A 23,847-nucleotide genomic window follows, 5' to 3' on the forward strand; every position below is an offset into this window, starting at 1 on the left:
GGTAGATGTACAAATCACATAACCATTTAGTAGATGACTGCAGAAGCAGCAACTAATCCCTTCAAATATGTTTATCTTAGATTTGCACATTCAACTCTTTACATTACAATAAAACTAATCAAATATAATAAATATAACAACAAATTAATAATTCGATTTTGTATAACAATGCCAAATAAGGGTAACAGATAAAAACATTATTTGCAAAATATTAATCCTAAACTTATAGATTATAGCAGAGTCTTCTGGAAATACTGATGAAAACCAGCAGTGAATTACAGAAAACCATCTCACAGTTACAGCATCAGTTGCATAAAAGACAAAAAGGATCTTCATGAAATATATGAGAATATAGGCAGTACGATCAATTTTTTTTCCCATAATATGGGCAAGATAAGTTAGTAGGCAGAGATATTGAAGATGACATCTTTGACAGAGCATGTCAGTGTAGTCTTTGCCTCTACATTCAGCAAGGAGCACTTCATGAGTGTCCTGATTCAGGGCAAATTTGGGAGGAACCCTCCAAATGGGATCCCTTTAGAAAGCGAATTCAAGCGGCCCCTCCCCCCACCAGCTTGCGAACTCTAAACCTTCTTTGAGAGATGTGGAAAAAATGGTTTATTTAACAAGCAAAGTACTCACAAACATGGAAAAATGAATAATATTAAACAATGGGACCTCTCGCTGTTCTGAAGAGACAGCAAGTTCAGAAAGTCCTTTTTGTGGGGTGTAGCTTGGCTCACTCTGTCTCTTATCGGTCCCTCCTGCACTGGAATATGCGGTGTCCCAGGCCCTCATGGGTGTGAGCTCCTGATGTTTTTCTGGGTTTTCAGTCCAGAGCAAGGCTGATCAGTTTCAAGAAAAAGAAAAAACACAGTCCAGGAAACTTCTCTGTCTCAACTAGCAAAAGAAAATGTAACTAATAGCAGAGCTCTCACCCACTGTTTGTGCTGCAGACAGCACAGTCTTGTGAGAAAGAGAGCTGAAGCTTTTATCTTTGTATGTTTTTGAATACAGCCACCACAGACATTCCACTGCTTCTCCTTCTCCTTCTCTCCCCCTTCACTCCCAGGTCCACTTTAAAAAGCACAAAACTCAATATGCAGCATAAGCAGAACAGAGGATTGGGGATATAAGCATCAGAAAGTCACCCTAGAACACTGAGTAACAGAGGACAGTGAAACCATCATTAGTTTTACTATAGTCCTGAAGTCCTGAAACAGGCATTGAAGATGTCAGAAGGGAGGTGATAAAAAAAAATTCTGTTTTGTATATATATGGTAAAAGAGCTTTCAAAATAAAGACAACAAGGAGGCAGCATAAAACCAGGGATTTTCCACCTGAAATTCAAGTTTTAGTTGTACCCATATATTGGGTTTTCTGAGGTAAAAAGTAAGGATCCAGTGGAAAAAAAGCACAGGAACAAGTTTTCTTCTGATCACTTATCTATGAATATTTGTGGAGTAAATTTATAGCCATGGTCATTGTAGAGTAAATTATGCCATGCCTTAACTCCAGCTGTCAATGTAGTGCCGTGCATCAGCTCCTGTTCCCTCTTCCCCACCCTGTTGGGTTAAGATAGTAATAGTTTAACAATCAAAACAAAGTAAAATATAATAATACAAATTATAATAGTGATAACAATGAAAAGGAGGGAGAGAGAGGAATAAAACCCAAGGAAACAAGTGATGCACAATATTGTTGCTCACCACACAACCACCAGTGCCCAGCCTGTTCCTGAGCAGCTGTCCATGGCACATGGCCAATTCCCCTCTGCTCATATGCTGAGCATGACATGTGAAGGCATGGAATATCCCCTTGGCCACTTCAGATCAGCTGTCCCATCTTTGCTCACCCCCAGCAACTTGTGAAACTTCACTGACAAATCATGACACTGAAAAGTCCTTAACTTTGGGTAAGCGCTACTGTGCAACACCAAAGACATCAGAGTTTTGTAGACATCATTCTCATACTAAATCTGAAACGCAGCATTGCACCAGCTACTGAGAAGAAAGCAAATTCTATCCCAGCTGCTACCAGGACATCAGGTCAAGTCAGAGATGGGAAACAGGATTTTATCCAGTCGGCCTTCCTCTCTAACACTACTGAGTCTGCATTCAATGTTGCTTATGTATCTGTCCACACAGGCAAGAAGTGGCCTAAATTGCAATTGCAAAGTTATGTTCAATTGCAGAAGATTTTGGGAAATATTTTAAGGAATTAGGTAACTTGAAAGGAAGTTCCACTTCAAAAGCTGGTATTTCAGCACTTGTCACTATGGAGCCATTAGCTGTGTCTTCATTTTCCTTTTCCTTGACCCAGAGATGGTAATTTTTTCTCCTTTTTTATTATATCATAAAAATTTACCAACTTAATTTTCTGCCTTTGCTTCTCCATGTCCTCTACCTTTTCTGCTTGCACTCTACCTTTTCCAAGTGGAGTGGGTCACATGTAAGAGACAGGATAAAATTTTTTATCCTGTCTAAGAGAAAGGATAAAAATGGTCAGCCTTGTTGCATTTGGAGTTACAGACCCTATTCTAACCACTGAATTTCAGAAGATTTTAAACCATCTGCTCGATGGAGCTTTGAGAAGTTGTGTAAATAATACTGCATAAATGATGGCATACATTTTGTCACAAACCTGGGGAAAAGTAACCTCATCAGTGAAGGGTTTGCTTATATTCTCCACAGTGGGAAGGACTGTATGGTTGTGCTATCCACAGTGGTCAGAAAGATACTGACTGGAGAAGGTCTGAAGGGGAGGAGGGAGCTCTGTTTTTGGTAGCCTGATATTGAAGGGATGCTTTCCTAGTCAGCTAATATTCTATTCAGACAGGAGAATTCATGTCTATAGAGAAAAGCAGAAGCATTTTTTTAGAACTTGGTTCTGTGATTCTGCGTGATTCTGGAACTTAATTCAGACTCTTTGGCAATTTTTTCTCAGAAATGAAGTTTGCCTTTTTGGATGTTAAAAAATTGGAGGAGAGATGTACAAACACACTATCTCCTGTCAACCTGTACATTTGTCTGCAGTCCTGCCTGTAGAAACCTTGCAGAATATGAAAACCATTGTAGAGTGCATCACTGTAGCAAGATTAACAAACAGTGCAAGAACTGAGTTTCTTTGGATCTGGAGAAAAATGAATTCTGTACACTGTGGTTCCTCCCACTTGAATAATGACATGCAAAAATAAAACATACCAGAAGAGAGAATAAGACCAGGGAAAGAGTCCTATGGAGAGCCACAAGGAAAAGAGCAAGAAATGTGCAGTGTGGAAAGCTGTGAGGATCATCTTCCCAAAAGGCTATGGGTGAACATTTTGAGAAGAGATTGAAGAACATGAAGACACATGCCTGAATGATTGGAAAATTTTGCATGCAAGTATTTGCACAGATATATTTGTGACCTGATAACAATCTTGTGATGTCGGTGATAAATATCCCATTAATGAGTATGATCAAATGCCAATTCATTACCCTTATGTGCACATATAGGATTTGATTCCTTTATCACTCATAAACACAACTTCATGAGTTTTAAAAAAGTCTAGCTCTCCTTGTTATATATTTTCTGTTTTCTTCTCATGAACCAGAATAAATGACAGAAACATCTATACACATTCCCAAAAAGCAGGCATGCTGGCAATTCAGGACTTGGACAATGATAAATGTTCTCTACTTCATATGAGATCAGGAAATCACTTGCCTTTAAGCCATCCAATCTAAGGGTATTAATTATATATTACATCTCATGAACCTTCTAAATTTAGATAGTCTTGCAGGCACTGGTGTGATTTATTAATATACTGACAAATAATTAGCTGAGGAATGTATCATGTATATTTCATCTGTAGCCTGAAACTTCAACCTCTGCCACTTGGGAACATGAAAAATCTAAGAGTCTGTCTATCATTTAGTTATTGAAGACTCACTTTTTTTGGCCTTTTTTTAGAGCAACAACACAAATCACTGATATTGTTCAAAACTGATGTTTCAGCACACCTATACTGATGGTGTAAGTAATGTTATGTAAGAGAAAAGTGCTTCTGAATCAATGCAATTAATGTCTGATAATGATTAGAAGGCTCTCATAAGCATCTGGTTATGGTTTTTGGCAATTAATGTACTTGAACCAATGCTGCAGCTGATTGAACTATTGTTATATTGTTAAGAAGCTGGTTTCAGTGCAATATTCATAGCCTCATGATTATTTTTTACTGTAACAATTATAGAAAGGTTAGTAACTCAACTTTAATAGCAAATACATCGTATTTGACAAAGATTATGGGAGACAGAAATTGGAGATAGGATTGCCAAAATAATTTCTGAAGTGTAGAAAGAATCATGGAGCAGCATACTTAGCCAGGCTGCAAGCTACTTGTCAGAGGATCAATTTCTTCATGTGTGGCAATACTCTATAAACAATCTTTTAAATTCTTATGTAGTAAAAGCAGTTCAAAGTTGACCAGAAATCAGAAACTGTGAAGCTATCATGCATTGTTTTTGTGACCTGCAGAAATTGCTCCACTGTTTAATACTTTCCTTTTTTTTCTTACAGTTCATATTTTTTGTACTGGATTGTTCTTCCTACAACCTGTTTTATCTGTGTCTGTCTTGTGTGACTGAGGCCTGGCCCATCTCCCTTACCAGTCCAGCTGTCCCATTCACTGACAGTTCCAGTTGTTTCCATTAGCTACAACTTCATCAAAAGTCACACCAAGTTTTTCCTCACCAAATTATAGAATACTGTGTCCCTGTGCAGGCATGCAGCTTCCTGATGTCTAGGAGCCCTAAGAACATGCAACAACTATGAGCATCATCTTTGCTCTCTGCCAAGTTCATGATAGTCCCTGCAAAGCACTCATATAGACTGAGGTTTTTCAAGCTCTTAACTTGCACTTGAAGTATTAACTGCATCTCAGGCCTGTGCTTATTTTAAGATGTATATTTATAAAAACAGGTCTCTTGGCAGACTCATGCAGATTCAGGAAAGAATGACAGCATAATCTTGGAAAAGAGCCAAATGCCAAAGGACTAGTGTGAAGTGATACTCTAAGGAGTTAGCAACGTGGCAGATGGCAGGGGAAAGATTTTCACTGACTCTTTTTGTCCTTTTGTTGCTCAAACAGAGATCACACTCTTCAATCTAAAACTACTTTAGTTCCACAGCTCTCAGTGTTTGCTAGTTACCTTCCTCTTCTCCCAGTCTCCAGGCCACAAATTCCCTATAGGTGACTGCAGTGATTCAGAATTCAGACACAAGCTTTTGAAATGCTGTTTCCTATTTTTATTGAAACAAAATAATTTGCATCCTCTTTCAGCAAAGTGCTGTAAATCAAGAAAAAATTCTCTTTACCCTGTCAGTTGTTGTTGTCCAGCCAATATCACTGTCAGTAAGTATTCAGACCTCCACAGAAGGATAAGTGGGAAAAAAATGAAAGATAATTGAATGTTTTAAAACCAAAGGAACAAAGGTCTGATTAACTTCCTCATAAAAACTGTTGCAAAACCAAAACTTCAAAGACTAACCACTGAAAATTGCATCCAGGCTGTGGCTAGTGGTGATGAGTAGCAGAAATTATTCCCCAAAGAAGAGAAAAAAACCTGTTTTAGAAGAAGTTCTTAAGATTTTATTTATAGAGCACCATCACCTTTCTGTAAAACAGATAGTCATAAATTTGGAATAGGAAAGTAACTTATCTTTGGTTTTCTTAAGAATTTCTCAAACAAACCAATTTTAGACTGATAAAGTCCTCAGGTTTTTTTTTTGTGTAAATATACTTGCCTTGTCCATTTACTTCTTCTTATGTTCCAAGAAAAATTTGGATTGGCATGGTGAACAAATTCCACCAGAATGTGTAAATTGTGTGACTTGCCTATGAATATGATTAATATTTGATAACTTACTAATGGAGAGATATTATTAAAACTGTATCTTATGATAAGGACAGTGGAAGTTAATTTCTCTTTATTATTTGCTATATAGAACAGGTTAACAGCATTGCACAACCTTCTACAGAGCAGTATATGTTACAATATGTTTAATGTTATATGCAATATTAGGATCATTCTTAGCCCAGAGAATCTGGGCTTTATATCCTTCAACACTTTATATCCTTCAACACTTTATATCCTTTTATTTTATAATGATTCTCCTGAAAAAAAGTCACATACGATGCAACTAAGATCACAGAGAGTAAGACATGCTCAATGAAACAGAAAGCCCAGTTTCACTGGTTGGTTTTACTGGCAGATGCTGCTGCTGAGCAGGCACTGATGTCAGGCTCTGTGCATTTTGCAATACCCACTTCAGAACCCCGGGAGACTGTGGGTGCATCCATGTGTGTGCGTAGTTTCCCGTGTCTGACAAAGCCTCGTAAGCTTTGGCTCCAGCTAAAGGTGAACTGTCTCTGTCCTTTCATAAGAAATGTTGCTCCTTGTTTTGTTTGGAGTGGCTCTCACTGCCTCAGAGCAACAGAACAGTTACACAAGTAATTAAACCAGCTCTTACTTATAAACCATGGGGAAATTCTCCTCTCTCTCTCTTCAAAACAAATACCAACAAATTCCACTGTAAGGGGTTACAACCTTATATTAGGTAAGACACTCTTAAAAACTAAGCTCAACTTTTGTTTTGCAAAATATGCTGCACAAACTTCAAAACTGAGAGATATTTCTGAAATTCTGTCACTTTGATGCGTCAAAAGAATCATTGCCTTATGCTGCAAGAATGGTTTTCAATTGTAAGTCATTATTCTGCCTTTTCCAGTTCTACTTAGCATTAGCTGTAAAAATCCTAAAACCTTCTATCATATCTTTATTGCCAAGCTGCTATATCAGCTGGAGACAATCACAAAATAACTTCCTATAAATTTACGCAATCATGAGATTTTTGCAACTGCCTTCAGTCCCAAGGCAGAAGTTCAAGCTCTTCAGCTGCAAATCAACACAGTCCTTGTTGCCTACTCTAAAGTACCATTGGAATTTACTCTCTACATTTACTGTATACTCAGTTTTTAGCTACCAGCCTCAGGCTACACTATACACTACCATCAAAGTTACCCCTTCAAATACAATAGAAAATTAAAACACTGTTCCCAGACATCATGATATTGTTCCCTGGATATTTCAGGGTGAACTATGTTTAATTCAGAGAATCAGGAAAATTTAGAGATATAACAGCAAATCACTTTTTTTTTAAGGCAGTAATTGCATTTCTTTTCTCTTTGTGTCAGTCTGAGAGACTGTAGGCAGCATCAGAGCCATGGACATGTGGAAAGTTTTATGAGTCTTGGGAGGTGATAGCAATCCTAGAAAATTCCTTTAGGATCCCTATCCCAGACATTTGTAAGGTATGACTGCTTAACAGTATAAAATCAATTTTTGGTGGTGAATCCTGAAATATGTTATAGACCTTAGTAGGTCTATAATGTAGTCAAGAGGAATCCATCACCTGAGTGGTAGGAGAACCAGGCAGGCTGTCAGTTTCGTGTCACTCCATTTCCAATAAGTTGCCAGATGAAAGTGATGTCAGAAGTTCATAAAGCAGGGACTGCTTTGTGTGAGTAAAGAGTTGTGTTAGGCAGCATTCTGAGATGTACTGAAGGTGAGAATTTGGGTAATGAATCTGCTTTTGAGATTTTTCCCTTTATGACTCCATGCTATTAGGCAAGTGTTTGCCTGATTTCTCAGATTCTGTGCACACATTTGCTGTGATGAGGCTGTTTTAATTTTAATGCTTGAGTTGACTGTTCTACAGGTAAAACTCCTGGGTTCTTAATTTCCAGTACTTCCATATCACAGGACTTGACAAATTTTGTCTGATTTTCTACTTTGATTTTGTCATTCCCTCCTATTCTGTAATCCTCTGCATGAAACCTCAGATGGCAGATTTCCTTTTTCGTTCTCCTACTTTTATCTCACTATTTAACTCTCCCTCTGATCAGCCCTCAACCTCAGGCCTATTAACCAAGACATAATTGTCTTTAACTAGCAGCTTTTCTCTCTGTTGCATTCCATGGGACTTGGAGAGAAGCTCCCACAAGGCTGATTCCTTTAAATTTCTTCTTAAATTTCCTTTTCTTACAAAGCACCCATGAATTCTCCAACACTGCTCCCCATTGCTCTAATCACTACCATCTCATTATTGCCAAGCAGTCCCCTGGCAATCTGTATCCATCTGCTCTATCACCTACTTGTGAAACTTGCAAACTTTTTTGTAAAGTTCCAGGTGGCATCCATCATGCTCTGTGCTTTTCAAGTATTACTTACAATGGCATCATACCTGTGACAGAAGCTGTAGGCAGGAATATAATACAAATAAATAATAATTAGTTCTGGACAGGTGCTTGACTCCAGTAAAGAAGGCTGAAGTTGCATATGTAAAATGAAGTGTGCCATGCTGATTAAGAAGAAGCAATTAGCTTAGTTAAATGAGCCTTTAGACATGGAAGGGCTACAGACTTGGCATCTAAGTTTGCTGCTGCTATTCCTGCATGGCATCATCTGCTTATTTATCTTTCCAAATACTTTTCTCATTTTCTCTTGAGGCTGCCCCTGTTTAAGGGGCAGGACATGAATATTGGCAGTTCTTTGGGTGTGATATAGGACCTTGTTGAAGAACAGTTGCCAATAACAGAACCATTGACTAAAGGTCAGTGACAACTGTGTTAGTCATTTCACCTGGAGAAAGGTGTGAAAATGTTTTGAATTTTTTATTATCAAAATCCAATAAAAAGTTCAATATCCATTATGGTTTTCACAACAGGAATAAGCAGTAAGTTTTGTTATGCTGAAGACTAATAATTACCAAAGAAAAAAGTAATTCAGATTGTAGTCATAGTTGTCCTTAATCTGGATCTATGACACTGAATATTGACTAATTAGCCAGCTGGTAGGAAGAAAATGAGAAATTATTTCAAATACCAAAACATAAAAGAAATTTCAATTCATCTAAAACTATTCACACAGGCATTTTATAGTTACCTAAAATTCTTGGAAATTTTTCATAAATTAATTGAACTGCAGTTGAAAATGAGAATTGAAGAGGTTTAAAAGTTTATGGCTATTGCTTCTTTAAGGTGTTTTCTTGATCCTCTGGCTTCTCTGTGTGTTCTTGCATAAGGGTATTGAAAAGACAGGAGCCTGACACAAAGATATCTTTAAAGAGTTTGGTAGTAGAAGCAAGGCATTTTCAGGAGCTCATTCGGTAGTAGAAGCAAGGCATTTTCAGGAGCTCATTCGCTCTCTGGTTGTGGAACCACAAATGTTAGGAAAAGACAGAATTAATCTGTTCTTCTTTTCAGTTACATTGTATAGGGAAAAGAGAGATAAAAATTTTACTCCAAAGTCATCTTTGCAGAAGGAACTCTAAAACCAATATCCATATTTCATAAGGCAAAAAGAAGCAGTGCCTGCTTGCCTTTCTTCTTTCTTGCTGCCTTAGGGGCTTGACAGGTCATTATAATCCTAATTGATATTACATAGCCTCTCTCCTTTCACGGTACAATGAAAAAATATGAAGGAAAGTGAAGGAAAAGTTCTGTACCAGCCTAACAGGAGTATTTTTCTTTAACTTTTTTTTTAAAATTCCTTTTTAAGTTAAAGGAAGAAGCATCTTACTCTCACTTTTTGAAAGGCATAAGGCTTTTCTGAATAAATACCTTTTTTAAGTCTGGGACCTGAGCCTTAATTGGAAATATTTTTCTTAAAAATGTTTGGTATTTATTTTTAAATTCTTAGCAATAGAGAATCAGTCTTATCAATGGCATTTTGCTAGGGTGTTAATAATTAGTTTTATCTTAAAAACAGGTACGTTAATTTGTGTTAGTAACAAAGATGAGAATTCAAAATTTATTTATTTATTTATTTATTTGTGGATGATATCAATGTGGCAGACTTCAGGAGGTCTATGAGACATTGTCTTTTCATAGATATCTACTTTATTTTAGATCCTTTATGCTGGTAAACACAAATAAACCAAATAAGAGAATTTAAAGGATTGAAATAAATGTCTCTCCCTAATTATTAGCTGGAACATGATAACTGCTTTTTATCAATATGACTGTTCCTTACTGCTATAAAAATTTTTTCAACTGTCATCACCAGTAAGTTTAGTGTCTTATCAATTCAGTATGCATTATATAGGTGTATACATATGCATATTCTGATAAAGAAGCTGTAAACATAGTAACAAAAATTATTCTTTTTTTCAACAGAAGAAATGAGTGGAAATATTTAATCTCACTTTTCTAGTCCATTGGTCATTCTTCAGTTATTTTTCAGTTTGGAACACTAAAGCTGGATGCAGCATTTTAATAGTGTTCACCTTCAAAACAGACACAAGGGTTGTAAGATCTTTCTGTATCATGAGTTTTAATTCTTCAGGGCCATTGCTTACCAGCATTCTCCATTCTGCAAATACTTCCTTCATTAATGTTAAACTCTGCCATAATGTCATGCAAGGTTTGGTTTTAACCACCTGGCTGAAAAATAAAGACCATTCTTTATTTGTTACCTACTCCTTTTTTAGTTTGTGTTTGAGTCGTTTTCAAAGTTATTCAGTACGGAATTCATTGTTGTTTTGTTGGCTAACTACTTTATAAACAGACAGGAATTGTTCCCTGTGGGGTACTAAGATGCACACCCACTCACCAAGGTGTCTTTGCTTGAGAATTAATTATACTTGGAGACTTTCTGGTTATTCAGAGATGAACATGTGTAATGTGTAGCATGCTGATTTTCTGACTTTCATATAGCTACTGAAATCTAATTGCATTACTGTCATGGTTGAGACAGAGACTATGTAAAGTAACACACCATTTTCAGAAGGCTTCAAAGTGTTTTTATTATAGCATGCCTGCTTTTTATACATTCTTACGAAGCTCATAACTTTTACACATTACTCATTGGTCACGAGAGACGAACAAAGTGCTTATTGGAATAGGCAGTTGCAGGCTTCTTTTATTTATCCTTTATTTCTTGGTTTCTATGTCAACAACCTTGCTAGAAAATTCTTTTAGAGGTAAACATGGATCTTATGAAACTTATCTCTGGCTTACAAAAGTCGCTGTAAAACCTCTTCCACACATTACATTTAACCAAATTTTTCATTTCCTCCATTGTTATCAAGTGAACTGGACAGGCTTAATTTTTTAATATTTTTTATGTCCCTATTTAGCTTAGCCTGGAAAGGAAATATTATGCCTCAGATACAGGAAAACTCTATGTATTACTGCTACAAATAGAAATTACTTCAACCACCAAATAGTGACTTTTCATAAAACTGGCATGGTTAGAATTTTAGGCATCTGATGTGCACCTGGCATCTCATTTTAGCATGTAGAGGTACATGAGCAATTAAGATCACATCACATCACATAAAAAATTTATAGTTGGCCAAGTTAGTAGATAAAAATTAGCTAGCTTGTCATCTGTTTACATTTTCATCCTCTATAAGGAGTTTTGTTTCAGGGAATGACACCATTTCAGCAGGATAGTCCTCTGTTCATTAGAATTTCAGTACTGAAGCTCACATGCACTTAAAGATCCAGGATGTTATCCTTGAGTTCTGTACCTATGTATGAGTTATGAATAGAGAAACAGTAAATAGCACAGCTGCTGACAGTAAATAGCACAACTTTATCATTTTAAAACTCTCCTATGATAAGTCAAAATTGTTAACAATATTTTTCAAAATCTACTCCTCACATTCCCTTGCATGTCTTTGAAACTACAAAAAAATTTCAGACTTAGTTCCTGCCCATTTTACCAAACATGTTGTGACTTGTTTTTTTATTTTATTTCAATTTCCCTTATCAGTCATGTCTTTAATATGAAAGTTTGTCTTAGTAAGAATGTCAGCTCTTGGGGTAATAATTTCCTATCCCATATTTCTTCCTCTTAATCTTCATGAAGACATGATAATGATGTTATTCTTGATTATTTATTAGGAGATATGTCTGAGACGTGAAAGGGTCATAAAAGTTGCTGTAAAAACTATAAGTATATAACTCAGAATAAACTTTTTTTTTGGTGAATGCATTAATTTATAATTTACAGTTTCGGAATTTCATGGGAAACTCTGGTGAATGTGGAAAAACAATGAAGAGGAAATTAGCCTCATTGCCTCAGTTTGATCAATGCAAAAAACAGTAGCCTCAGAAATGCAGTCAGAAAAAATTAGTGATCCCTACTTTGAGCAATCAAGTAGAAAGGAAACAAGCTGTTTTCAGTGTTTATATTTCTTGAATATTGCAACTTAATTGTCCAATTAGCACTATTTTTTGGAGTATGTGAATGTATTGTTCATAATTTTTAGAAGTCTTAAAAACTTTTTTTCATCTGAACTTTCTCCTCACATGGCAAATGCCTTTAACTCACCTAAGAATTAAGAGACAGGAGGGCTTACTCTATTAAAGGCACTGTAATACTTGCATTAGTCTTCAAAATTTTTCATTTCCTACTATATTTGTTCTTGTATCTTGGATCCCACGTCAAAAAACTGAGTCTCTTCTCCGAGGGCTTGTGTTGATCCCAGAGCAACAACTTAATGGCATTTTATCCCATTGGCTAGAATATTTTTAAAAATGGGGAGTATAAATGCTTATCTTTGCAAATAGAAGGAGAAACAAAAGGGCATGTGACTTTGAAACAATTTTGCCCAAGTTATGAAAAGCATTATATAAATCCTTTGTGCATAAAAAAAATTATTTCATCATCTAATGTATTTTTCCATGCAACATTAGAAAAATAAATATAAGCTTCACATTAATGGAAAAATATTTATAATAATAACTTTTTGAGAATAATAAATACTTAGTGTAAAATTCTGTATAAACTATTTGCATTTACAATGATACTGACCTTTGCCTCTAAAAATTTCAGCACTTCATAAATTTATTTGCTGACAGTTTCTTCAAGGGCAGAATAAACCATCTGTTACCCGCCCTGTTTGTATTTTTCTGTTATACTGAAGCCACTTTGGGGGTTAGCATTTATTTACAGTTACACAGTTTTCTTTTGATTTTATCCTTTCCTCATCCTTATGATATCAAGTGGTCTGAGGAGAATGCAAGGTTAAATCCCTTAATTAAATTTCACAAGGGAGGTTCCCATAATGTCACCAGGTTCAGTTTTTATCTTTTGGGCATGAGAGAATTCATGACTTTTCCTGACATTTCGAGGTAATGAAGTCTTGAGCTGTGTGGTGTGTGAAATATCCTTTGCAAGGTAAATTTTAGGATTGCTAAATTAATTTAACTTTGAATTATACATAGGGGAAGAACATTGCTGTTCTTCAAGCAACATCAGTCTTGGTGTACTTCTGAGGCATCCCCAGGTAATATATAAATGGGTTGTTTTCCACCAGGCAGTACTGGGCAGGAGGGCCTTCACAACTGTAGCCTGACTGATATAGATCTGCCATTACTAAAATAAAGCCATCTACTTTGTATGGATGTGGGAGTGCAGGATCTCAGAACTTGTGTTGGTTTGCATTAGCCAGAGCTGGTTTGGGTTTTTTTCTTGATATAATGGCGGTAGAGCAACCACAGCCTCACATGGTTTAGTGTGATTTAGTGAGTCTTTTAAACAGTCTAACAAACCTAGGTTTGGCACTCTGCATCCAACACCAGATAACTGGGACTGAGGGAATGTGTTGTGCAAGCTGTAGCTGGGAACCAAGGAGGAGGAAGCAGCAAGCTGTGATAAGTACACATGTAAAAATGACCTAAGTGGTCGCTGAGACTGAGGAGAAAAGGACTCCATCATTATCACCATGACCAGACACTTCCCAGTTCAGACCTTAGGACATTGATAACTGCTTCTAATCCTCCACTATTCTTGGGGTAGAATAAAATTGCCCACTTCAGGATCCAGAGTGAGCGTAATATTTGGGAAGAATAGCTATTAAACTATATCATTAAAGAGGTCTTTATTAATTAAATAATTGCTTAATTGGATGGCTAATCATTTTAACCATAAAACATTTACTGGACTAACAATAAATTCTTATCTTACATTAGTCTGGCAAAAATGTAGTCTGCTACTGCTTCACTTGAGGGTCTTGTCTGACAGATGCAGTCAGAGAAGATCATCCAGAATTTTTAATATAGACTTTATAAGCACCAAAATCATTATAAGAGAAAAGCAAGCGCAGAAAAGAAAGCTAATCTGGGAGAAATGTGGACCATATTCTTACTGTTTTTTAAAATCCACAAGTTGTAGCAGTGCAGAAGAAAAACCTAAAATGTTAGCAGAGGACTCTCAGATTTCTTTTGAGGATTCAGGACTAGTAATCTTTGTATGATAGTGCTCTTTATAAAATGAGATGCAGATGCTAGATAGCTAGATAGATGTTATCTATTTCTGAGATTTCTATATTATTTATTTCTGATCTATTTAGAGTTATTTAACTCTGTTCTATGTGAACTCTGTCTACCCTGATGTAACATTTGCTGACAAAATTTTACTTTTGTTTTCTTGGTCTTTTAAAGCCAAAAGGGTGTGTGTGATCATAACAAGAACAATTAGACCAGAAAACAGAAAAAATTATACATTGGCCGCAGTAAAAAAAAAAAAAAAAGCCAAATTAAAAAGTAATTAGCATAATTTAAAAATGTAATTTGAAAGAACAACAGTAGAATTTGTTTAATTGCAGTATTGGACCGTATTTATATTTTAAGTAATTCATTGTGCACCTAAAATTCTCATTGCTGGCAGAATATGCAGCTAAAGTAATCTCATTTATTGCTGATTGCTGTTTATTACTGATAAACCCTATTAGTATTTGATGCAGAATTAATGTTAATTAAAGTTCAAATTGCATGTTTTCAATGTCAGTAATTAAAATGGGAAATTAAGTATTTGGCTCAATGCACAGTAACTTTGCATTCAGGAGATATTGTTTAAGTATTGGGCCCAAAGCACAGTAATGTTACTTTTTGGAGACCTCTACTGCAGTGGACCTTGGGACTGCTCCTGTTTCTACTGGTATCTGAGAGAAGGCTCTGTTGGGCCTTTCTGAGTGTAAATAATCAATCCCTGACTCCCTTGATTCAGTCAAGGAGATTTATGTGACCTCATCTCAACTGTTTGCAATTATTTCAAGTATTTCTCACTGAAGAAGATAAAGCTGTATTTTACTATGTGGAGAACAGTTTGTACCAGTGCAATACATGCCAGCCATAATGATGTACAACTTCAGAAATATATATTTTTTCCCCACCATTGCCCTGCTTTATTGTCAATGTAATTAGAAGGGTTTTAAATTGATATTCCTTTACAAATATATATGTTATTTTATTCCTTCATTGCAGATAATTTTTAAATTAATAATGTTGTTGACTTTCTATCTCTCAGGATTAGCTGATGCCATTATTTGCGCCCACATTACATGTGGAAAGATGTTGTTTTATGGGTTTGATTATTTTCATTTTAAGTTGCTGGTTGTGCCAGACTGACAAATGCACTAAACATTAATGAATATTATTGACCATTTCTGTGGCACAAAAAATTATTATTACAGTCTTGATACAGGAAAAGTTCTTAAAATTCTAGTTCTAAGCAAAATCATGATGAAAGTTAAGCAAAATAGACATGCATCTAATTGGAAATTATTTGACATCCTAAACATTTGTCATTGCTTGATACTGAAATAAAATTATGGCTCTATTGATAAAATACACCTGTGTGTGGTAAAATATCTTCTTTTACATGTGGAGACACAAAACTATAATCATGGTTTCCCACTGGGATGGCAAAAGTGATGGGCAATGGTCTTTTTTTATTTTGCCTCTCCTCAGCACCATTAAAGTTCCTTTACATCATACCTTGCCTTCCACACTTACTGGCTGTTGTTTGGAGAAGTGGTATAATGCTAGGATCTGTATCATTTTCAGATGTTACCATCAAAGATGTGGTAAGGCAACTTTCTCTGAATGGGGCGCACCAGGAAAGCATCCTCCAAGGTAAAATCAAGGTAACACTGTCTGAAAGAGCTGTGGGTGATGGTATAGCTTTCATCACAGATATTTGTTTCTATTAACATGGAATTATCAGCTTCAATTCATTAATATCTGAGGATGTGTTCATTGTTTTCATTCATGATTGATCCCATTTGTAGAAAATCAGAAAGCAGATAAGTATGCTTTTGTAGGAGCAATGCTTTTTAGTAAATACAGAAATAATGAGTAACAAAAATGTTAAAGTTAAAAGATCTCATGACTATCTTTGAATAATTTCAATAATGATGAAAGAACTGTTCACTGAACAATCTCAGATTTTTGGATTTTCTTGTATCCTGTAAATATGGTGTTTCATTTCTCAAACATTTAGTTTTGTTTAAGCATTAATCTCATCAGAAAGCTGTTATCAGGCACCATCCTTTATTTTTGACAAACTTTAATTAACAGTATCTTGGTTTATTAAAATGTTTATAAACAGTGTATTCATCCTTCTGAGGGTTCTGAATTGTCAGAATTACAAATCCAAATATCATTCTGTAAAAGAAAATGAAAGTTTTTGCTTTTTCATGGAGGGACTTTCAATCTCCTTATGATTATACTGATTTTGATATTTGGCTTAAAATTGACTGTCTGTGCCAAAGGGCTGTACTTCTGCTTTTAACTCACACTAATTGTCCTGGATCAAGACAAGAGTTCTGTCATGTTTTTAATGCTGAATTACCAGAACTTCATTTTGCCAGCCTTTCAGGAGACTAATACTAATCCAGTGCTGATGGTATACCTATTTTTGGCATTGCGGTCCAAAAGGTCCATTGAATCTGTAGGGTAAAGGCTTTGTGGTTTAGATCTATCTAAAAGCTAAGGAGATATCCTAGGTAGATTGTGGGTTTGCTTCGGCTTTTTTTCCACGAAGATTAAATGAATATTTACTTTCAAAAATAGTTTCTTTATATAGACAGAAGTCATGCTTTTTTTTCCAGAGTATTTGATAATTTCTTTGCATACAACAGAGAGAAATATTACAAGGACTTGGGTGTCTTTCAAGGGTTTCACAGTCAGCAACTCCAGAATCTGTATAGGTAAAAATTATTCTCTCTAAGAATATTTTCCCTGTTTAATTTCTCCTAGCCTGTGAATCAAATAATTATTTTCCTGATTAAACACATGGCTCATCCTGTTTAATTAAGTACATATTAGCGATACCAGGCAGAAGGTTTATTTAAATACATTCTGTTTGGAGGATCCAAATTGTATTGATGGAGAGCCAAGTTCAAGAAATTCACTGAAGCATCTCAGATGTGCAGGGAGGATGTCAAATCTATGGTGGATGAAGAACATGTAAGAAGATACTTGTCATTTCTTAAGCCACTCCCTGGCTAGTCACCTTTTTTGATTCATGAAGGAAGAAGAACTTAACTAGGGAATGGTAAAATTCTTAGTAAAGAATTTTGTGAATATTTTGTGAACATATCTGGTTTTCTGGAACAAATTGATTCAGTATTTTAAACCTAATTTCTATCTTTTTTCTGCTGCTTCATTCTTCACAGTTGGAAATGTGAAAAGTTAAACTCAGAATAAAGACAGTGACTTAGTCAAAGCTAAGTTCTTATGTAGCTCACCAAATTATGGGTAGATTAATACTTATCAAATGCCAGTTGCTTATTCAGTTAACTTCTGTACATAAACCTTGCATCAATGCATCCATTTCCTCCACATTCTTAGTGAATTGGCTGGTTTTAAATCAATCAGCTTTGTTCACTGGCTCAACAGTTCATAAGATTAATGTATTAATGTTTTTATGGAAAGATGCCAATCATTCCTAACTTTGCCTGTGGAATCACTTGAAGTGAAACCATGCTTAAGAAATTTGAATGTTGAAAGTATATTTTAATGGCCGTAGATCCATGCATTTTTTTCTATGCTGCTACCTGAGCAATAGTTTGGTTTACTAATCTGTATCACAAGGAAAGAAATATCTCCATAGTGCAACAGTTCTATCTCTTGGATCATTTTCCCATGTAATTCTTATCTCTATGTCAGTAATTGCAAAGTCTGAGACAATTCCGCTTCTGTTTCACTGTCAGATGCCGAACATTTTCTTTATTACTAGTGGGTTTAACACTGGCTTTAAGCATTTGGTACAGACAAGCATCACCATTTTTTATAGAAGAGAGCTTTGCTATGAGTTTGAGAAAGAGGGAAAAAGATGTAAGAGAAATTATATTAATTTTCTTTTTCTTTTTGCTTTTTATAATGTCCATCTCTCCCAGACAAGGCCTCCAATATTCTGCAAGTCCATCTCATTAATGGACATGTCACTCAAATATCTTTTTGCAAATAGCAAGAATTCTCTCCAGCACATATATATAATCCTTGCAATTGTGTATGTCCTCTCCATGCCTATTCTCTGTGATGCATGGTGGATGCTCGTCCACTAATGCTGCTGGTACTGCAGAGGCCAGGTCCAGGAGGTGTCAGAATATCCTAGGCTGAGTTTATGGAGGTATTAGAATATTTTTAAATTTTAAGTTTTGGAGGAAAAATAATCTTTATTCTACCAAATATAGAAAAAAGACAGTCCTTTAATTTTTTTTTCTGTTTTACCTTAGTGTTTTCCTTCCTTTACCCTCTTTTTCTGTAGCTAATATGGGAACGTAAAACGGATATGACAAAAACTAAAATCCAAACAAGAGTGAGAAGAAAAGCCTGACAACACCACCACGGTACATCCTATTGTTGCTAGCAAAAGAAACCAGAGTGCAAAAGAACAGAGTTTTGGTGCTGGGCATTTACTCTACATATTCCCGTGGGTCTTTGGTCAAGGGCTGTTTCAGAGTCCTTGCCATATTCTACAGTCAAGTTAAAAAAAAGAAAACTGTACAAACCTCAGGGATATTGAGGTGGCTTTTTTTGATATTCCTTTACTTTGCCATGGATCCATGATATAAATAGTGTGTGATCTGGGTTCTGCTTATAAAAGTCCTCGTTCAGATGGAAATTTTCCAGAACTAGCTAACTTTTTTTCTTAAATGTGAAGGTAGTGGTGTGATATTCCTCTATGAGTAGCCTCATTTAAATTTCTCCTCTCCTCCACTGAAAAACCCTCCTCCAAATCCCAAAATAGGCAAACAAAGCCCTTGAACTTTTGTGTTATTTGTAGTGTATCCAGACCAGGTTGAGAATCAGTTTTTGAACAGGTGTAGTACACTTGTAGAAATGCATTTAATTTTTTTTTTCATACAAATGTCTTAATTCTGATAAGGTAATAATTTTGGCCATTTAAGTCAGGAACTGAACAGTCTTCTCTGTTCTATTTTTAATTTAAAAAATAAAATAGATATTTCAGCAATGAGAAATTGCTGAAATTCTACATTGCAGAATCCTGCACATGGATTGCAAATGAAAAATATAATGAATAAATTTATGTTGTTAAAATAAAAACAAACAGACATACATAATCCTTGGTTTTTTTTCAACTTACATCAAGATCTTTCTCAAACTTTTGCCTGGTGTCTGCATAGACATAAAAAAAAAATCAATGTGCAGTTGCATTACTTTTGATTTTTCTAGGATGGTGCATTTAGGAGAATTTGTTTCCATGAGAACAGATTGCTGAGCAAATAAGCCAGCTTATGTGTTACAAAGCTGATCAATGAACTGGATTTTTTTGAAGGCAAAATGTCCTGCATTCAATGCGTAGATGAATTACAATAAACCAGGCAAGTTCAGGGATAGATCAAGAGGACTTTTGTTTCCTTTCATTGATGAGGATTGTCTTATGACTTAACCAACATCCTGGTAAGAAGTCAGGGTACAGGGTAGCCCTGGCAGTCTAATTTCTAAGGACTGCATGTCCAGTATTTTTCTCTGCCTAAACTCAGTTTATGTTGGAGATGGAATACTTTTTTGTGTTTGTATGAAACTGCACTAATGAGTAGCCGGCTGGAACTTAAAATAATTATTCAAAACTCTGGATGGACCTCCACTTTTGGAAAACAATTATTGCATCTTAGTGGGAACAACTGAATGATGATTCTTTTCTCAATGAATGTTTTTTCCGGTTTCACTTGACTTTTTTCTTCTCTTGGATAGATGGTATTTTGCCTTGTGGATCAGCAGGAAAATGTTTAAAGCTAAGGATGTTTTTTCCCAAGCCTTTTGTTTTAGGACTTTATCCCAGAAGCAGTCTCTTCTGATGATGTAAATATATCATGAGAATGACCAAGAACACACTGGACAGCAGGTCCTTCGGTCTTTGGGGTTTGTTGTTACAGGACATACTCTGTACAGTTGCTATGCAATTTCTATGTGGGAGTTTTTGTGAAATTTGCTTCCTTCAGCAGTAGTTTCCTTTAGAATTAAAGCACAAAATACATATTTTTATCAGACCATTACCAGAGCATAAGATAGAGGAGAAAACTACAGATTAACAACTGTGCAGATTTTATTTTAAAAATGTGTGTTTGGAAGCAAAAGGAATAATGTATAGATTTGCAGTGTGGCCCTTAGAACTGTGAGCACTCCAAAGATGTAGATGCATTTTGTAACTTTCTAATGTAATATATAAAAATATATATTAAAAAAAATACACATATAATTTCAGGCATTGTGCTGATAGCAATTTACAGACGAGCAAAAGCTCCCAGCATATTAATGAAACATTGACAAGTAATTATTCTTTGAAATGTATATGAATCACTGGTTATTATGAGTGCAATGTGAATTTCTTGAAGCCTGCATTGTTTTTGATTATACATTCTCATTTGCTTCTAGTTTTAATGGCCCTCATATGTTCTGATCCTTGGAAGTAGTTGATTTTAATAATTACTAAAATCATCATAAAAGCCTATTAAATGGGGAACAAATTGAGAACAAATGCACTGCAAATGTCTCTACATTGCAGAATCCTCCCTTCTTTCATAACCTTTTTTCTGCTTTTAGAATGGTTTGATTTGTTAATCAGAAATCTACCACCAGTTGCTCTTGATGTCTGAGATAGAAATCATGCATATGATGGGCAATCAAGTGTATGTTATTTGGTTGAATACAGTTTACAGATCCCCTTTTCATGTGGAAACAAGGAAGGATCTGCAGTGAATTCCACCAGCCTTCTGTAGTTGTATACATCTGTAATGTCCATCTATAGATATTGTAGTAGACTATAGATAGTATATTGTAGACTACAGATATTGTAGTAGTAAAGAGAGAATATATCTTTCTCATATAATTTTATATTTTTGCACATGGTGAATTGAAACCATTGATCAATAGCCCATGGAGTCAATAGATAATATTTGATCTTTCCACCTTTGGCTCAAATGCTATATGTATGCCCAATGAACATGTAAATGTGCAAATTGTAGATAAACATTATGTAATAATCTATGTTTTCTAATTGTAATACTCTAGGCGAGAGTTGAGCCTGATCTGCTGTTATACATGACCCTGGTTCTATGAAGACATATGACATTGAAATGAAAAAATGAGACTCTGTGAAGGTCTTTTACCAGCTTCTGGGGGTAAAGGTGTACCAAAATAAAGATTTTCTCCCGAAATTACTAAAACTTCTGGGACGAGCAATGCTATATGTAAGTTCTGGCCTTGATTTCTAAGTTTGATCTGTGTGAAAATTCAACTAAATGTGTTAACATATGGAAGTCAACAGAACATTGCATTGCAGCTCAATACATTGCTAGTTTGCTTACAAAGAGTCTTTTATTTATGTTCAATTTGCCTGACTTAACATTTTTGAAATTCTGTTCTGTTCAAATTTTTAGTAAAGGCATTAGAGATACCCTACTTGGCTTCACTAATGGAAAATTTTGCCTGATAAAATAGTTGTGTTCTATAATGGAATGACTGCATCACTGGCCAATGGAAGAGCTACTGATCTACCTGTACTTCTGTGAGGATTTTGATATGGTTTCTCCTGTAACATTCTTGTTGCTAAATTGGAGAGTTATGGGTTTGATGGTGTTGCCAGATGAAGAACTGTTTGCGCCTGGTGCTTTACAGTTTTATAAATTTATAGATTCAGATTCCAAGTGTTTTAAAGACTGCTGAGAGTTATGTTTGGTTATGTTTCAATTTGCTTTATTAATATTTCCAGATATGGTCCACTGTTGTCCAAGCATTATTTTCCATCACCAGCTCTCTCACCACCCCTGTGGTAGTCATGTTCCCAAGATTGACTGAAACTTTCCTGTTATGATTTGTTAAGAAGAGAAACACATTAGAAGCAGAATGAGAGATGCAGGCTGAAACTGTTATAAATTTGGATTCCTTACACAACATGGAGCCTTAAGGAAGTGGTATTGTATTTCACAGTCGTTTCATGCATTTCAGGCTGTATTTGCACAATGCTAGAAATATATTTATAATATGAACTGAGGAAGCTCAGTGGATGTCAGACTGGCAACAGGTAACTTTTAGAGATGAAAAGGGGAGAAAAAAGGATTGCACAACTCTAATACCAAGGATTACAGTTCAAGAAAAAGAGAAGTAGGAGGAGGGAGAAAGGAAAGGATTTATTTCTGAAACAAACCATAACTGACCTAAACATTAATCAGTCCTGGATTCTCTCCAGATGTTTTGAGAAGATTCAGGTTTTCCTTTTCCTGAAGGTTTTGTAGGCCAGAAAGATTTGAGTCTTAGATAAGTATTTCTGACAGGAATACATTCTGTGTTTGACATCCAGGTGGCTTTATTGACAGCTGGAGATTCTGAATCTAAATTTTCACTTTCAATGTTGTATGTTGTTTATCTAGAGAATGAAAAGGTATGTTTTAATATTATCTACAAATGGATTATTAACTATATATGGATATGCTGTTTATACAGTGAAAGTGATAAAACTGACTGTAATTCTGAAAAATAAGTCCTCTGAAATGTCATGCTGACAGATTAAGTTAAGGTCTGCCCTCCTAAAATCCATGGCTGTGGTCCTTCATTTTGCATTGATCCTTCCTCTTAGGATCTTGAAATCTACCACTGCACTGATCACTGCATCAAAGTTGGCCTAGACCTTCACACCCACAAACAGCCCCTCCTTTTTCCTGACTAGCAGAGCACCTTCTCCATCACCTGTGTTGACTCCTCTGTCACCTATACCACAAAGACTATCTCTGACTCCTATATCACAAAGTTGCTATCAGTGCTCCCTATAAATATCTTAGGTTTTTGTGCCCCATTTTTTTTGTGCTTCCAGCAGATATGAGGTGGTTAAATATCACTGGTTATTTACAGAGCACTGCATGAAAAATGATACTAGATGCAAGTGAATTTAATGATCATGATGATCACCATTATTTTCATACAAAGTAAAGACTACACACAAATAATAATTATACTACATTCGGTATGAGTTTATGGAAAATTGATTTCACTTAACTAGTTGTATGTAATTTTATAAAATGCTAAGTATTATAAATGTTTAGTATTAAATTTGTTTATATTTTATTAACATACTGGTAATTAAAGATATCTAATGAATTTTGGTTACTGTACAATGTTTTTATTAAGAATCTGAAATGGTATGAAAGAAAAATAGCATATGTTAAGTGGACTGAATGTGGATTAGATAATATATCCCAAAATAGAATGAGCAAAGAACCATTAACTATTTACATCAATGGGAATGCTGTGGTCTTATGTCCCTTTTCTTCCAAATCACTGACAACAAACCTTCACTGATAAATGTGAATGCGTTACAAAATGGGAATTTTTATTATTTAAGAGGACACAGTACTTGTGCAATGCTATTTGTTTTTTATCCAACTACAAGTATCTTATTTTTACCATTACGGGGTGTATGGTCATACACCATTAATCAAGCTGTTACTTATTCTGCAGCTCCTGCTTAGAGGATTAATTATTGAGAA

This window comes from Camarhynchus parvulus, chromosome 2 (genome assembly GCF_901933205.1).
Source record: "Camarhynchus parvulus chromosome 2, STF_HiC, whole genome shotgun sequence".
NCBI lineage: Eukaryota > Metazoa > Chordata > Aves > Passeriformes > Thraupidae > Camarhynchus > Camarhynchus parvulus.